General features: G+C 40.0%; 1 pseudogene; it reads left to right on the forward strand.

The window, feature by feature from the left end:
- Positions 1-12,497: 12,497 nt before the first annotated feature.
- Positions 12,498-15,778, forward strand: LOC143400198 (olfactory receptor 2W3-like; annotated as a pseudogene).
- The last annotated feature ends 1,612 nt before the right edge of the window (positions 15,779-17,390 follow it).

A 17,390-nucleotide genomic window follows, 5' to 3' on the forward strand; every position in this document is an offset into this window, starting at 1 on the left:
GGTCAAAAAGGAGTATGGAAAGCATTTCAAATCACCCACAATGGACTTGAACTTTGAATTCTGGAATAACAATTTTATATTGGCCTAGTTCAATTTTATTTTCTCAAATGGCTACAAGACCCATTGTGTAAAATTGAATTTATATGTTGCCTGGATAAAAGGTTCTGTAGCAAACAATGCAAATTCTTTTAATCCAATTGTTCAGGCACCATATAAATCTTAGAGCTGTGGTTATTTTGTGTGTATTGCATCTTATAGGGAATGAAACACAGGCAGGTCGTATTAATTAAAATAAGAAATTCACTGAGTCTCAGGAGTGAAAAAGAAGTTAAAGGTCAACTGTATCAATGTTATCCCCAATTCTGGCCCTGTAATATAAGAACCCAGGGAGTTTTTAAAAACTATAAATTCAAGGTCTCATTCATTGTATGCAAACTGAATTTGGTTTAAGTTAGAAGTGTCACATAGGTACCTTTTTATTTAAGCCCCCCAGTTGATTTAATATGCAGACATATTTGAAAGCCACACATCTAGAAGAACTCTGCAGAGATAAGAGGAAAAAAAGCACAATTTAATATCTAAAAATATCACTACTGTATGGGCTGAAAAAAATATAAACTGACTTTTCAATAACCTGCCACTCCTAGAGGGAGAGACTAGAGAGATCTCAGATGATCAGAGTTTGGAGATTATTTTCTCAATCCTGATCCTAGAGTATGAAAATAGAACAGTTTGATTAAAATTAAAGTATCTCCTGTTCCAGTAGAAAAAAATGTTGTTTTTAACCATTTATGAACCAATGAGACATTATTTAAAATAGTTTTATCAAAGTGTCAAAATGGGCCTCTAGAATACACAATTTTGGACATAATTATACTGACCTAGAATTTGAAAAACTATTTTTAGTTTCTAAGGAACTCTCCATTTTTTTCCATAATGACTATATTATTTTACATTCCATCCAACAGTGTTTAAGAATTCCTCTTCCTCAACAGCCTTGTCAGTTTTTGTGAATTATTTTTTTTCCCTTTTGTAATAAATAGCCTTTCTAAATTGGGTGGCATGACTGCAGTTTAGATTTGCCTTTCCTTGACAATTTATAAAACTGAGAAGATGCAGAAATGAGAAAGTTTTAAACACTAGGATATTTCAATTTGTGCTTAAAGAAGTTTTACATATGCCTTCTCAATAATTTGGTAGCTACAGTTTTCTATTTGTATATATTTTTTCATTTTTTATTTTGGTAAATTAAATATAAATCTATCCTTATTTTAGATTCATTACCTAAATATATTTTAGGTGTTAGTTACTTAGACCATGCATTTATTTAAAGCTTGTATGTTTATATTTAATTTCAGAATACAAAACATACTCATGTGTATGTATATGTGTTACGTATATATATATGTAAAATTTTATATGGTTTCATGTATGTGTGTATACAGTGGAATAGCTAGGATCTAGAGAAGTTCATGAGCTTCAGGCAAGGTACTTACAGCTGTTTCAATGGATAAAAATTAAAGTGGACCTATTATCTCAATTTGATTTATTTTTACATGAGAAAAAAATGTACTCACCTTATGGAAACAAATGCATATTGGTTAAGGCTGCTTCCATGTGATGTGAAGGCTCTATTTTATTATGTTATAGGTATTATAATGTTAGCAGATTGGAACATGGGTGATGAAATAGATGCTGTGTTGGCTTTTACGACACACAGTAAAGTATATAAGATTCATGTGTCATTCATTTTTATCTCTTCCCTTCTCTTTTTCCAAAATTTTGAATCAGGATAATTTTGGCCATCTCATGGTAGATGAGTCATTGTCAATCCTGTGTAAATCAGAAATGGCAGAAATTATTGTAGAGGTAGTTGACTTTGAATAGTATGTTTTTACTTGCTAATAACTAAGTTATTTAAACACCATGATACATGATATTATCAGTCTAATCTGCTTGTTTCATGTTGACTTGAAATGACATTTAAAGAATAATTTGTTCTCATTTTTTTTTCTTTTACAAATTATCAAAATTCATACCTTAATATCAGTTACTCCATAAAGTCTCAGAATTCTACCTAAATGATCTTAAAATTCATTTGGCCATCCAAATTAGGATGACTGAAGCTCATTTTAAAGTTTTGGCTTTTATATTAGGATAAATATATATAAGATACAGTGAAAGCATTCACATTAATGTACAACCATCACTGCCATGCATTTTCAGAGGTTTTTAATCAATATAAACTAAAACTCGTTAATTAAATGCTCTCTCTCCCCTTCTGTTATTCCCAGACAACCACCATTCCAATTCTTATTTCTGTTTATTTGACTCCCCTGCTTTTTCATGACTGGCTTCTTTCCCAAAGTATAATCTCTTCAGTGTCCATCATTATTGTAGTCTATGACTATATTTACTTTTTTGTAACCCCATTTATTTTATCATTGTGTAAGTGTTTCACATTTCTTTCTCATTAACCTGAAGATGGACATGGCACACAGATATCTGTTTTAGCACTTCCTTTTTTTTTTTTTTTTGTGCGTGTGTGTGTGTGTGTGTGTGTGTGTACCCTAGAGGTGGAAATGCTGGCCCATTTATTAATTCAGGGATAATTTTTTTTTGAAGAATCACTGTATTGCTTTCCACAGTGGCATCACCATTTCAAAATTGCCACAAAACCTAGCAAAGCTTCAAGTTCTACACATACTTGTCCAAACACATTTGTCTTTTATTTTTGGATGAAACTTTTCCTAGTTGATGTGAAATGGATTCTCATTGCAGTTTTGATCTTCATTTTCCTGATAAGTACAGATACTGGGCATGAATAATGTTTTTATAATTCATTTGGATATCCTCTTTTGAGAAATGCAGTCTTCAAGTTGTTTGGTCATTTTGAGTTGCCCTTCTTCATTGAGCTGCAGGTCTCTTAATGCTATGGATATTATTTCTAATCAGATGTGTGATTGTGAGAATCTTTCCCTCCTGTGCTGCCTTTGCACTTTCTTTGTAGTATCTGATGATACAAAAAAGTTTTAATTTTGATAAAGTCAAACTGATTTTTTGCATGTTATTTGTTCTTTTGGTGTCATATTTAAGAAATCACTGCCTAATACACTGCCAAATATATTACTAGAAAGATTTCCTCTGTACTCTTTCATTTATATGCCTCTCTTCTACCTCCCCCACGCTGCTCACCCTTCCATGGCTCAGCACTCAGCACCCTGTGCTGGCGAACTGACTCCTGGCCTCATCACCCTCTGCAGGGTGAATGCCCTCTTCCAAATCTCTCAAGGGCTGTGTCCCTCATGATGGCTCAGGGGAGAGTTGACTACATCCTTGCAGTTATCAATACTAGTATTTTCTCAGATGTTTTAGAATCTTGTTCCCAAGGAGAAAATACTTTCAATAAAATGCTTCTCATTTGTTTTGTGATGGTTTCATGCTGTTTTCATACAATAGCAAAAATATTTGATTTCTGAGAATTTTCTTTCCTTTTGCCATATGAAATCTATTATTTTATTATATGTTTCTATGAATGCACATAAGCATCCATTATTATTTCTCTTTTGTACTTTTTTATATTGTCAATTATCTCATGCTGTTTCTTCTTTCTCATATTACCCAGTTTGTCCTTTAAAACTTCTCTTTATATTTTTAACAATCAATGTGATTTATTTTCCAGTAGTCCTTTACTGTTCCATCATCTTGTAAAATTAAAGAGACATGTTTTGTGGATTTAATGACCTCAGATTCTTCTCCAAAGTTATGGAATTTTCTGTAAAAGGATCATTATCCCAATCACTTCCAATCTAGGGAATACACTTGCATGTATTCTAGTGTACACACTGTGTGTTGCCAAGAGCATCCTGTGTGTGTGTGTGTGTGTGTGTGTGTGTGTGTGTGAACAGATGTATGCACACAAGAACACTTGTATGAATCTTAATGTTTCATGATGTGAACTTTCCTCAAGTCTGTTGAACTTTGGGTCTAAAATAATATATAAACCTAGAAATCACATACCTTTTGGGAATACTTCTCAAAATTGTTCAATGATCAACTTCATCAAGACCAGAATCCCCTATACTCCTCTGATCTGAATATTCTTGGGACACAGCTCCTCCATCCACTTAGGCAACTGGCAGGTCTTCTATCCAATTTCTTTTTGTTGAAGGACCCATAAAGCTGTGTATTTGGTACATAAGTGTCACAGAAGCACAGAGACATAATACAAATGCTTTTTGGTAAGAGTTTGGGTACAGCTGGGAAGCTGCAGAGAATATTGGCATAAAGTTAGGGACTGACATTCTATAGCACTCTTGAGATTAAATGAAGACCCAAAGGAGACTTGGTGGAGGTATACACTGAAAATCCAGAGTATGATGAATTACTCTGACTTTGTATGTGAGGTATTTGGCAATAAGATTTCAGTATAGATTTCAGAACAGAGGAAAAAAGTTGTTGATCCCTGACTGAACAAATGCTGGACCTGGAAGTGTTGTGCAAGGACCACTCAAGAAGGTAAAATCATATTTCCTTACAGCGAATATTAGAATACTGAAAGTTTGGAAGTAAGTCTTACAAATATAAATATGGAAGAAATAAATCATGCTCTGAGGATTTTACATTATTTTGTAATCTGGACCTCTACTGGATGCATTATGTGAATTTTCTATGCCTATATTTCTGGGAAAAACACAAATATAATAACTTGTGAGTGTGTTTATTGATATAAGACATTTGTATCCTACTGATATTTTAACAAATGTTATTTTCTGTACATCTTCAAGTTTCTTACAAAACATTTTTATCATAATATTTCTCAGAAAATATTAATTTCTAAGGAAGAATATGAGGTTTCTTTTTGGTAAATACATAAAACTGGTTCTTCATTTATGATGTACAAATTTAATGAATAATACACAGCCTGATTCGCAAAGGAATTTTCCAAGTTGATTTAATAGTCACTACTCAACATACTGATTCTTGTGTGTCATTGCAGGATGAGAAATATTAAAGCTCTGTGGCAAATTATGAGCAAGTGTCAACTGATTTCATCTTGTTGGGGTTGTTTCCATTATCAAGAGTAGGTCTTGCAGAAACACTGTCACATGCCTATAATTCCACTGGCCCAAGAGGATGAGGCAGGAGGATGGCAAATTCAGACAACCTCTTACTTAGTGAGGCTCTAAGTAACTGAGTGAGACCTTGACAAAAATAAAAATTAAAAGGTCTGGTGATGCTCCTCACTGGTTGTGTACCCCTCGGTTCAATATTCTGTAACAAAAAATTGGTCTTTCCTGTATATTTTCATTGTTCTCATCATCTTGATTGCTCTAATTGACAACCTATCCATGATCCTTCTCATCCTTCTCGATATCCATTTCTGCAAACCTCTCTATTTCCTGCTTAGTTGGCTGTTTCTCATTTATCTAAGTTACATCTCCACAAGTGTCCCTAAGATGGCTTCTGCTTTCCTATTTCATTGAATGTGGAATTCAGTGTTTCTCCTTTCTTACTTTAATAGGTGGAGACACACTATTTCTGATATCTGTAGCTTGTGATATATAAGTGGAATTTGTTTTCCTCTCCTCTAGCCCATCTGCATAACAACAACAAAATACCTGATTACCTGTACTGGTGCTAGGTACCCGGTATTGAAATTAGGTGGACTCAGCCACTGAACCACATCCCTAGCTCCATTATAGGGTCTCACTGAGTAGCTTAGTACCTTGCTTATGGTTAGGCTGGCTTTGAACTTGTGATCCTCTTTTCTCAGCCTCCTTAACTGCTGGGATTACAGGTGTTTGCCACTATGCCTAGCAATACTGGGTCTTTATAAAGGACTTTATCATCTTCTGTGCTTATATCACATATGCACTCCATATCTTTTACTGTTGATCCAAGACCATCAATCATTGCTTCTGTGATATCTCCACCATTTTGGCTCTGGCTTGAATGGAAATTTGGGTCCATGAGTACACAGTGTTTGTGAGCACTACCCTTTCCTCGTGATTGTATTAATTGGAGTTACTTCCTTCTGTGGTCAAGTTCTCCTTGCTCTCTGCTTTATGCACTCAAGATAGGGAAATAGAAGGCTTACTCCCCCTGTAGCACCCACCTCACTATGGTGACTTTCTACTATATATCCTTTTCTTACACTTACCCACAGCCAAGATCCCTCTGGTCTCCAGCAGAGGACAAGGTTCTGGCTGTCTTCAACACCACCGTCACCCCAGTGCTCAACTCCATCTTCTACAGCCTAAGAAGGGTATGGGGCCCTGAGCAGATGGACTCAGAGGATCTGTTCTGTGTTATGTAGATAAGCCTTCTGCCTTATTCCCCAGGACTTGTCTGAAAGTCCACTCAGCAATGTGTAGTAACTGAAAATATTATTTTATACCTAGAGGGTAGAGACTAAAAAGAATCTAGAATATAAATGAACTGTTCATCTGTACAAATTGTGTTATAAATATGTGTAATTTGAAATAAGACTTTTTAATGATGTATTTTCCACTAATTATGAATGTGTTTATTTTCTGCTAATTTACTATCAATGTGGAGATTTTTTTTCTTGGTCTTCTTGAAATACAATTGGAGAATGACTATCTGGATTGGCATTCAACATAACAGTTTTATTATTTTTCAATTTATTATTTATGCACATCCAAAACAGAAAAAGCAATTCTGCTAAATAATGAAGCTAATCAAAAGCTGTAAGCTTTGTATTTTCTTCCCCTCATTGTATAAATTTAATCATTATCATTTTTTTTAATTTAGGGAAATTATTACAGGATTCAGCAAAGAACTCATTAGGAATTTTTAAGTTTTTATATATCACGTGTCAAATTAATGCTTCTTTGTGGGGGCTGAATCCTAAGAGTGTGAATATCAGTGAGGACTGAGAGGTACCAACAGAGGCCAAGGGTGGAGGGGAGGTGAACCAGAAGATATACAGGCCAGGGTTTAGTCTGATGAGTGGTGGTAAAAATACAGAGGCCCTCCCACCATCCCCCCCAGCTTGACACACAATCCACTTATATCCCACATGACCACTACTACTCATGCATCCCCTAAAGCCTGTCAAATGAGGCTTTCTTTACTTTCTACTTGCCACATCTCATACATTTATTGAAATGAGTTAGGGAAAGTCAGCATTTATGCACCAAGAATTTCAGTCATTCTTAGCAGATATTTGAAGATGATCTTAATAATTTTCAGCTCATTTAACTAAATTTTTGCTGAATATTTACAGTTGTAAAATGTTTGGTATGAATTTCTGATGAATAAGTGCAAAAAATTTTATTATGCTAAATTTCACAAATCTTAAGAAGTAATTTATGTTCTAATAAAATATTTAACTCTTGCTAAAAGTGAAATTCATATCATTCAGGGTTTAGGCTTCAGAAATAAGAAACACACACACACACACACAAACACACACACACACACACACACACATGCTGAGAGCCATAGCCAAGTAGGAATGAAGCATGGCAATTTCTTTGTCAGCCTACCCAATGTTGCTTATAGGGAGGACTCTCCATTGTGGAAATGGGCTTGCCTTGGACCCAGGTCATTTGCAGTGACATTGCATGAACGTTTGAGAAAGGTGACCCTGCTCAAGGACCAAGGCGGATCCGGGTTTAGGGCAGTTCCAGGTTTAGGGTGTATCCTTCTGGGAATAGGGAGTATCCTGCTGCCTCAGGTGCCTGCTCCTTGGATTTAGGGCGGTTCCAGGTTTAAGGTGGATCCTGCTGGGAATAGGGCGTATCCTGCTGCCTCAGGCGCCCGCTCCACTCCCTGAGTTCCTGTTGAGTTCTCACGGGATTCAGAGAGTATTTTGGGATGCAGAGCCTGGTGGAGGTGTGGATTTTCCCCAGAACGTGTGTGTAGAGTGCCGGTGAGAGTTTCGGGAATAAAGAATTGCTGTTTGAATCTATAAGGCTGTGAGTGGCTCGTGATTTTGTGCCCAGCCAGACTGCGGCACACACACACAACACAAAAATTGGTTTTTGTCAGTATCAAGTATCCAAACTTGAGACATGCACCTATGAGGCAATCTCTCTACCACTAAGGTATGCTCTTTGACTAAATTAAAACTTCATCAACAGCATTCAAAAGATTCTCACTGGGCTGGGCTTGTGGCTCAGTGGTAGAGCACTTGCCTAGATATATGAGACACTGGGTTTGATCCTCAGCACCACATAAAATAAATTAAATAAAGGTCCATTGACAACTAAAAAATATTTTAAAAAAGATTCTAAATTTTTTTCAAAGTTGTGGAAATTATGCAAAAATAGAATGCATGCATGCTCAGCCTAGTTACGTATTATACATCTTGTAGTACAAAATACACTTATTTTTTTCTTTACTCTTAATAATTGGTTCCTCTGGCTCTTTATAATAAAATAGCATTTTGATCCCCCAGATTTTTTACTTTTCATTCCTTTAATCTTTCCATAAACTTTAAATTTCATTTTTGTTTCTCAATTAATGGGTATTCATTTCATAGTAAGAGTACTCTGATCCTTAGAATTCAAACTTGCTGAACTCTAATACGTTCCTGCTAGGTGTTTCTGCTAGGTGTTCTTGCAATGATCAGGTGTACACTTCTACTTAGTTATAGTTTCCTAGTGAAGTATAATACCTAAGTTCCCAAGAACTTCCTGTCTGTCTTTCAAATCAGACCATAAAGGTGTTGTAGATCCCACAGGGCAGGGTTCTGGAACAGAAGAGAAAACCAGCTTCTCACCATGGCTAGTGCCACTGCCAACAGAGTTTCTCTTCTCTCCTGGGCCATGTTCCTCTGTTACATCTGCTGCTCCTACCATAACTACTTTATCTGAACCAAGTACACCCCTGTGGCTCCTTTGGTTACAGAGGAACCATGATCTTGTCCAAGAAGTGTGTTTGCACAATATCAGAGGACAAACTAATATCTCTGTGTACAAACCTATACATAGAGAAAATGTGTGAGCCCTGCTGCTGAACTGAACTCTGTGTTAATGCTGTCACCAGCTTAGCCCCTCAGCTTTCATACACGCTCAGAGATGAAATGATGAACAATCCAACATGGCACAGCACAGCACTGATGCTATCACAGGCCCTTTCTGAATGGGGCACACTGTGTATGTACACAGGTCTCATGCCCTAAGAGAGCCCTGGGAAGGATAGCATTCACATATGGAAATTGATGGGAATGTGATATGGTGGGAATGTCTGTTCCCTCCAAAACTTCTATATCAAGATCTTAGCCCTGTGTGGTAGCACTAAGAGGCAGGACTTGTAGGGGGTGCCTATCAGGTCATGAATGTAGGGAATCGTGAATAGAACCGGTACCTTTGAAAAAGACCTCCTAGTGAGCTTGTTCACACTCCACCATGTGAGGACACAGAAAGAAGACACCGTGATTAACCAGGATGCAGGCATTGAATCTGTACAAATAGATTTACATTCTTATATGCTTCCCACCTTAAGGTATCTTGGCATCACAGTTTGAATGCACTAAGGTCCAATCTCTGCTTTTCTTGTTAGTTACTGTCCCTGGAAAGGATAACAGAATTAAGCAGTGGTGCTGAGTGCAGGCCCTGTCTTCATTCCAGGCTGTGAATGTTGGAGCCAAACAGGAGCCTGGTCCACTCTTTGACATATCATTTCCTTGGGGGAACTTGTGCATTTCTCTGAACTTAGTTTGTTTGAAAGCAAATGTCAGCACTGTGCCCTGTAATATCAATAATGGCATCACTAAAACTAAGCATGCAAATTGAACTCTTGTAATTACCCATTTAAGGTAGGATCTGAGATAACAGATGAAAAGCAGTAAGGTCACACACAACTGTTTCAGGAATTGCCCCAGTAGGTCACAGAATCAGCCTGCTGTCTTGTCATGACTGTATATTTTGTTCTTAGCATCTCTACCAGCCATGACCTTAAGATTACCTTTGCTCAGTAGCTGCTGGACCCATCTTGAAGTGCTTTCCAGGTTCCTTAGTGACTTGTGCAGATTCTTCTTTAAAATTCTTAAGGTTTGATATGGGGTGTTCTCTCCTACGTCCAGTACAGATGATAGAATTCCGGTTTCCTCTGTATGAAGCAGGCTGGCTGCTACATAAAGCTAAGAAAAGAAGGCAGCAAAAAAAAAAAATTAAAAAATTAAACACACACACACACACACACACATATACACACATGACACAAAAAGTAATTTTAGAAGGCGAGGGCAGGACACCTCTTTGACGTTAGGGGTTCAGCTTCCACACTGGAAAGAGAGAACAAGAGCTTGTGTTTGCTTTATTTTTATGGGGGAACTTCAAAGGCTTTCTACAGAATGTTCTTAGCAATTAAGGTAGGAGATGAGCTGTCCAGTTCCAAGTGGGTCACACCCAACTCTGGAGCTCCAAGATCAGTCTCCTAGCCAAGTGAAGACAAAAGTCATGTGCACTGGGCAATCCATTCAATGGGAGGAACCAAAAAATAGCTTGCAGTGCCAAACCAGAATCTCTTTGGCTCCAAAGCTGAGTGAAGATGCTCAGGAGTGGCTCCCCACAAGGTACCTACCAAAAGTTCATGTGTGAAACAACAGCAAGAATTTTCAAAGGTGAAATGATCTAATTATGAAAAGTGTGACCTGATCAATGGATTAATGCACTGATTTGGATTAACTAGGTGGTAATGAAAGATGGTAGAGTGTGACTAAAGAAAGTATATTCCTGTCTGTTGCCTTTTGTGTTTGTGTTTTTCTCTGATGAGTGGAGCTTCCTCTCTCTCTGCTTCTTGACCCTAGCATGAGGGAAGCAGCTTTCTTCCACCAAGCCCTTCCCCCATGATGTCCTTCCTGACCCTGGAGTCAGAAGAATCAAGTTGACTGTGTATAGACTCAGGTCTATACAACCATGAGTTCCAAATAAGCTTTCCCTGCTCTGTCATGTTGACAATAGTTCTTTTGGTCATGGCAATACAAAACTGATTAAAATACAAATAAACCCCTTAACCTTTCCTGTGTACTCCATATACTAGCATCAACTTAGTCTTTTCACCAGGATTCTGCACGACAACTCAATTCTTTTTTTTTTCTTTCTTTCTTTTTAAAAATATTTTGTGGTTGTTGATGGACTTTGTTTATTTATATGTGCTGCTGAGAGTCGAACCCAGTGAGTGCCTCACACATGCTTGGCAAGTGCTCTTCCACTGAGCTATAACCCCAGCCTGCAACCCTATTCTTTATTCCCAGATTTAAAAATTTTTTTGGAGACTCATCTGTCCGTATTAGTTTTTTGTTTTAGTTTTAATGGTTTCCATACTGACTTTCCAATGAAGGTCAGAGATGATGTAATTTTCATGCCAGTATCTCTTTGCTATCAGTAATATGAAGAAGACCAAGGCCATCAGAAATGATTTTCTGAAATCCTTCACTCTAGTATGTCCTTGGGATCAGAAGAATTAGAAAGTTGTGTCCACAACCATGCAAATGTACCCAAAGGCTCTTTTCCCCCTCAAATCTCTGACATTTGGAGAATGAGTATAGAAAGAGGAGACACCTGCAATCTGTTATGTTGTTTCCCAGCATCTACTCCATATGGTCTTGAATGTTGTATGATGATACAGCTCAGGGAGACTGATCAAATCATCTCCACATCACTTTTCTGGTCCCCTACTCAACATGCATCATTATGGTCATATTTTATCCCAGTTGTTAACCTGCAGTCAATAGTTTGCATCGCCTCTCATTCATTTTTCCCCTTCAAATGTTAGATGCAAACTTCACAGCACATGTGATCAATTCAGATTATTTTTAATGCTCACTCTGTGCACTATAGTGTTTAACATCTTAAGATATCAAAGTTTGATATGAGGAAAAAGAAATGAATATTTTCTTTCTTTCTCATTCACAATTGTGGTTTAGCATTGTGATAACATGGAATGTAGCAACAATTGACTTATAAAATCTACATCAAAGTTATTCAGTAATTTTTTCGTGGTTTTAAATCTAGTGGGTAAAACAGCAATTACTTTTACAAGCAGATATTGTATCAGTCTCTGAATACTGATAATTTAAGACATTTTTGTGAACACACATATGTATGTTCCCATTAGTTGAAGGCTAGTTTGATATTTGGGCCTTAAACTGAGTCATTCTCTTCCTTTTTCAAAACTCTGAACAATCATAAAACAATTTTACTTTTCAGCCAGCTCTACAGTCACTGTCCTTACTTTTTCAAGTACTTCCCAGACACAGTTAAACTGACATTTACAGTATGATTGCAATGCCCAGAGTTCTCAATTGAAAGAAAAACAAGTAATCAATCCCCCCCTGATACAAAAAAAAAAAAAGAAGATTCTGAAAGATATCTGGTGGCCCATAAAATCTTCAGACACACAGAAAAATCAGGATGAATGTGTACACATTAATAGTGCCTAACAGCCATGAGGCAGAATTAATAGAAATTGTCACTTGGTCAAACCTCACCTAGATGTGCTGAATAACTCCAGTGCTGAGCATGACGGGTAAGAACCATATGTTGAATTGGACAACCTACCAGGCACGGTCCTTAAGCCACATTAACCTTACTCCCCCACTGGCACCAAGGCCAAATTTGGGGGCCAACAGAGGTGAGGCAAAGAACCTCACCCCCCCCACTGGTGCATAGACCTATCCACAAGTATGGCTGTATGCTGGACCGGTAGTCAGTGACGGGTATGATCCAGTTGCAGTGGTATCAACCTAAGACAGGAGGCTGACGCCTAAAGGTCAGTTTTCCAATGACGGGTAAGAACCATATGTTGAACTGGACAACCTACCAGGCACGGTCCTTAAGCCACATTACTTGTTGTTTAATTAATCAGAAGGGGGGAGATGCTGGGAGCCATCAGCCAAGTAGGTATGACAATTTCCTTGCCAGCGTACCCCCATGTTTCTTTAGTGGAAGGACTCATGGAAATAGGACATTTTGCAGCGACATTGCATGTAAGGTGACCTTGCTCAAGGACCAGGGCGGATCCGTGTTTAGGGTGTCCCAGGTTTAGCATAATAGGAGATTAGGGTGTTCCCCCTTTAGAATAGGGCGTATCCTGCTGCTGAGTTCCTCTTGAGTTCTTAGGGTCAGACAATATATTTTGGGAGACAGAAGCCCAGGAGTAGTGGATTTAAGCAGAGTGTGGATTTGGGCAGAGTGTGGATTTGGGCAGAGAACGTGGATTCCCCCAGAATGTGTTTGTAGATGGCCGGTGTGAGTTCGGGAATAAAGAATTGCTGTTTGAATCTACAAGCTGTGTGGAGACTCGTGATTTGTGCCCAGCCAGAGACTGCGGCACTCCAGGACTTTCAGGACAAGGGACCTCAAGACAGCCCATGGATTTGTGGAATGTGGACATTAAATTGGATGGAGAGTCATCTCCAGGAAGGAGCTGAACATGTGACTGGTGGCTCATGGAACTGGCCAGGCAGATAGATTACAAAGGATAGGTCATAGTGACAGTATTCACACTGCTGCTTATGAGACATTGGATTTTAAAACTAATATGCCCTGTTAGAGGCACACTAAGTACTTAGATTTTAGGGAATCAGAGATCCAATGTCCAGCTCAGGTGACCACTGATGACAAAAGCTCAAGTTGATCTTTCAATGAAGGCAAGAACCATGGCAATTTTTCTAACATGGAATGGGAAAAAGACAAAGAGAGAAAACTGTGGCTGAAAGAACTCCTTTATGTATTGTGTGCCTGGAGAAAAATTACAAATGTAAACGATTCTGTTTTCTAGGAGCCATTTGGATTTCAATATGTCTGTGTAAATTAAAACTAAAATTTATAAGGATAAAAAATTTTTCTTTGTTTGTTTCTGTTGTTCCTACATTTTTTTTTTATTGGTACTGGGGATTGAACCCTGGGGTACTTAACCACTAGTTACATCCCAAGCCCTTCTTTTTTTGTTTAATTTTGAAACATGATCTCCCTAAGATGTTGAGGGCCTTGCTAAGTTGCTGAGACTGGCTTGGAACTTGCAATCCACCTGCTGTATTTAAAAACACAGTAATACTGAAAACTGTGACTCTCAAATATTTAAATATTCATATGTTTGGTCTTCGAGTTTATCAAAATCTTTCAAGTATTCAAACATGTTAACAATGCATTTAGTACAAAATATTTTTGTATGAATGTACTCATGTACCCATGATGTTCAAGGATCAGCTGCATATGGTATTTCCTAAATCCTACCAGGTGGTTCTTTGAGGTGATCTTTTGTTCCTCTGAAGTTTGGACAGGAACTTGTGGTTCTGGAAGAAGCAAAGGTTGAAGCTTGGCAGGTGTGTGTCTTGCCTCTCTGGAATGACAGAGTGCCAGGATGGATAAAGATTAAGATATCAGCCATATTCCCTGAGTGTAGACCAGTTCTGCCAGTCTATATGCGACATTTACTTAATACACAGGTGTGTCAGTTTCCTTTTCTGTAAGTTGAGGATAATAATAATAATAATCATAGCAGAAGGTCCACACCACTGTTTAGGGGGTAAGTGAGTAAATAAATCTGCACTGTGCTCATTGATACCTGACCAGTAGTCCATACTCCCCAGCATCAGCCATTGCCACTACTGGAGTTGACACCTCTCCTCAGGTGCAGTAGAGATGGACTGGAAAACAGAAGCACCCAGGGCTACTATGTTCTCCTGAGATTTTCTGACACTCTCTCCTGGAGAGGATCCTCTTTATGGTCATTCTGGTAGCCTACCTGCTGACCCTGGTGGGCAACAGCACCATCATTCTGGTGTCTCTGCTAGACCCCTGGCTTCACATGCCCATGTACTTCTTCCTCACCCACCTGTCCTTCCTGGACCTCAGCTTGACCAACAGCTTCATCCCCCAGCTGCTCCACAAACTGAGTGGCTGTGAAAAGACCATCAGCTATGTGGGCTGTGTGGTCCAGCTCTTTCTGTTCCTGGGCCTAGGTGAAGTGGAGTGTCTACTGCTGGCCGTCATGGCCAATGCCAGTTTGTGGCCATCTGCAAGCCCCTTCACTACATGACTATTATGCATCCACAACTCTGCCTGGGCTTGGTGTCGGTGGCCTGGGGTTGTGGGATGGCCAATTCCTTGATCATGTCACCAAAGATGTTGTGGCTACCTCGATGTGGCCACAACAAGGTGGACCACTTCCTGTGTGAGATGCCCACCCTGATCCGGTTGGCCTGCATCAGGACTGCTGCCATGGAGGGCATCGTCTTCATCCTGGCTATGGGTATTGTGCTGTCTCCCCTGGTCTTCATCTTGGTGTCCTACGGCCACATCGTCAGGGCTGTGTTCAGAATCCAGTCGTCCTCAGGAAGACACAGAATCTTCAACACCTGTGGCTCCCACCTCACCGTGGTCTCCCTGTTCTACGGGAACATCATCTACATGCACATGCAGCCAGGACACAGCTCCTCCCAGGACCAGGCAAGTTCCTCACCCTCTTCTACAACATTGTCACCCCCCTCCTGAACCCCCTGATCTACACCCTCAGAAACAAGGAGGTGAAGGGGGCACTGAGAAGGTTGCTTCTGGGACACAGAGATGGGGTAAAGAGTGAGGGCCTGAGGAGTGTCATGTATTCAGCCCGAGGCAACTGCAGTGGGCCACTACTGGTCTCTGAGCTGTGGAGCAGAGGAGGTATCAGCCTGCAGGTCTCAGCACCCTTGCATTGCTGGCCTTCTGGAAGTCTGTTTAAGTTCAGCATTTTGAGTTCTATGAGAGAACAGCTCAGGGTCTGTCATCAGGGTCATCATACCCTTGATGTCCAGACCTGACTCCACCAACTCATACCAGGACCATGCTGGAAGCAGCTCCACTCTGAGTCCTGCTTCTGTTGTGTGTTTTTAGTTCACAGTAGTGCTCTCAGCATTTTATCTAGAATCTCTGAGATCTATCAGGCCTCTAGGTGTGAACCACTGTCTCTTTCTGGATGGCATCAAATGCTGAGTTCAGAGGGGTTTGCCAGGCACCTGGTGTTTGCCAGGATTCCACCTAGTGCTCACAGTTCACCTCACCTCTGTCATTTTGAGAGGCCAGTGTGACTGGCATCCTTCCCACTGTACCCACTTGGTGCTTGAGATGTGGAGGTTGCATCAGAAAATTTGTTCAGGAGAAGAGAATCAGGATTTACCCAAGGCCTCTCTGATTCCAATCCCTGAGGTTCCTACTGCACAGCAAACTTTCAAAGTGAAAAAGTCCTTCAGCCTTTGACAGGTAGAGACTCTCCCCAGGACTCCTCCACTTCCTGTGCACACAGATCCCCTGAGAGCTGGTAGGCAGACTCTGATTCAGGGGGTCCTGGGAGGGATGAGGGTCTGCACTTCTTTCATCCCCCAGGTGACATTCACTCCTGAGACTCAGGTCAAAGTTTGAGGACCTAGGGGCAGGTCACCTTTGCCCTGAGGGCAGACACCTCTTGGGAAGAGCCAAAACAACATCACAAGACCAGGGAAATGAGGTGTGAGAATATGGCACAGGCTCCTCTGCCACCACAGCCCTTCCCAGCCCTGTGCCTTCCCAGACCTCCTTGGTCTATTCCTGTCCCCAGCCCTCTTCTCATTTCCTCCTCTTCACACCACAAGGTACCAGCGCCATTGTTAGTTTAAGTGGAAGCAAATCAGAGCTCTCTGGATGGGCTTCCTGGGCTTCAGGGAACACAGGTATAAATATGTAAGTCCCCTGTTTAAAGGATTAAGGGTGTGGCTAGGCTGAGAGTGAGGTACAGGCGGCTTCCTGTGAGACCCTCCCCAAAATGAAACCCAGGAGTCCTGCTGGAGCTGAGCCAGTTCAGGGCGAGGTTCCTGGGAATGGGGCAGAGATCCCTGGACTCCTGGGAACTCTCCTTGGTTTAGAAAGATCTCAGTGGTGATCTGAGTAGACTCCATGCTCTTTATCCCCAGACAGCTGGGGATGTCCAAACTTCCTGCTTTCCAATATGCTCCTGAAAGAACAAAGCATCACCAGTTTTGGACCTCAAAGGTCATTTTCCCCTCTTGCAATTTTGAAAGCCAAAACAAGACCAAGTGCCAAATGAGCAGCCAAGGAGACTTTTACTTTTGCCAAAAAGAGGGTAAGCAGAGATAAACTCCCAAGTGAACCCCCCGCCCCAAAATGGGGTGGTGATTTTTTAAATTATTTTTTTTAAATGTAGGCATATGACAGCAGAATGCATTTGATTCATTGTACCCAAGTGCAGCACAACTTCTCATTTCTCTGATTGTACACAATGTAGCGTCGCACCATATGTACAGTCATACATGTACCTTGGTTATTTATGTCCTTCCACCATCTTTCCTGTCCCTATGTGCCCTCTTTCCCCTTTTCCCAATCAAAGTAGGGTAAAAGACACGAGTGGGCAGACCTCTGAAAGGGGAAATATTCCTGTGG

The sequence above is a fragment of the Callospermophilus lateralis genome, chromosome 5 (assembly GCF_048772815.1).
Source record: "Callospermophilus lateralis isolate mCalLat2 chromosome 5, mCalLat2.hap1, whole genome shotgun sequence".
NCBI classification, from domain to species: domain Eukaryota; kingdom Metazoa; phylum Chordata; class Mammalia; order Rodentia; family Sciuridae; genus Callospermophilus; species Callospermophilus lateralis.